The sequence below is a fragment of the Phalaenopsis equestris genome, unplaced genomic scaffold (genome assembly GCF_001263595.1).
Source record: "Phalaenopsis equestris unplaced genomic scaffold, ASM126359v1 Scaffold000025, whole genome shotgun sequence".
NCBI classification, from domain to species: domain Eukaryota; kingdom Viridiplantae; phylum Streptophyta; class Magnoliopsida; order Asparagales; family Orchidaceae; genus Phalaenopsis; species Phalaenopsis equestris.
Genome location: NW_018164467.1, coordinates 930,072 through 931,122, shown reverse-complemented (window position 1 = coordinate 931,122; position 1,051 = coordinate 930,072). Strand labels below are relative to the sequence as shown.

General features: G+C 53.0%; 1 protein-coding gene across 2 annotated transcripts in view; it reads right to left on the bottom strand.

Annotated features, from left to right (window-relative positions):
* The window catches only part of LOC110018570 (alpha-glucosidase 2), a 73,601-nt gene that overhangs the window by 54,532 nt on the left and 18,018 nt on the right, over positions 1 to 1,051 (bottom strand). The gene's annotated exons all lie outside the window — the stretch shown is intronic.

The window sequence follows — 1,051 nt, the reverse complement described above, 5'->3', positions numbered from 1 at the left end:
TGGCAACGAGGTGAGGGGGGTGTGCCAAAGCCGGTGAGGTGCAGCGGAAGGTGAAGCAGGCGAGCAGGCTCGAGCGGTCTCGGAGACGCGGGGGTCTGTCGAGAGGAAGAGAGGAGGCGAGGGAGATGGTGTCGAGCGGGAAAGACGAAGCAGGCGACTATTTCGGTGTCGACGGGAGGAGATGAATCAGAAGGATGAGGCAGGCAACGGTTTCGATATAGAGGAAGATGCGAGCGGAAGGAAGCGGGGTCGAGCGAGAAGAAGAGAGCAGTGGGCTTCGGATCGTACGCGGGGAAGAAGACGAGAGCGGGGATTTCTGGGCGAGCGGGGAAGATGCGGGAGTGGGAGGCAAAGCAGGTCGTGGTCTTTGGCCTTCGGTGTAGAGGAGAAGCTGGATCGAGTGAGGCTAGGGCGAGAGAGGAAAGGTGAGGCCGAATGTAGTGCAGGGAGGCGAGCTCGCAAAAGGAGGAGGCGAAGAAGAAGAGGGGCAAATGAGATTGAGCCGAAGGAGGAGCAGCTTTCGGTGACCGCCTGATTCGAATGCCAGGGAGAGGTTGTATAGCCAAAGAGACGTTACGGGAGGCGTTGGCGGGGAATTGAATGAATTCCATCCAGGGACAATTTTATTAGGTAAGTAATAATCCCTAATTAGATTTAATTAAGATGAAATTATGTGGCTGATTTGAAATTTAAAATTTTAAAATTTGAAATGGCCCTAGCTCGTGTTCAGCCTGTTTCGAGGTCAAATTGAACCCGGGTCGAGCCCGAACCCATGCCATGCTAATTTTAAAAAAAAGCATCAATTTTCATGTTGTTTGTGCTCGAGCGTAACCCTAGCAATATGAGTGTCCTTCCTATATAAAGTTGACGTTCCGGACGTGTTGGTGCGGTCTGTTTCGTCATCTGGAGTCGTCCAGGCGAGTTCACCGACGAGCAAGTCTAAGTTGACGTTCCGGACGTGTTGGTGTGGTCTGTTTTGTCATCCGGAGTCGTCCAGGCGAGTTCACCGACGAGCAAGTCGATTCAAGTCAAAGTCGTGTGTGGGGCAGGG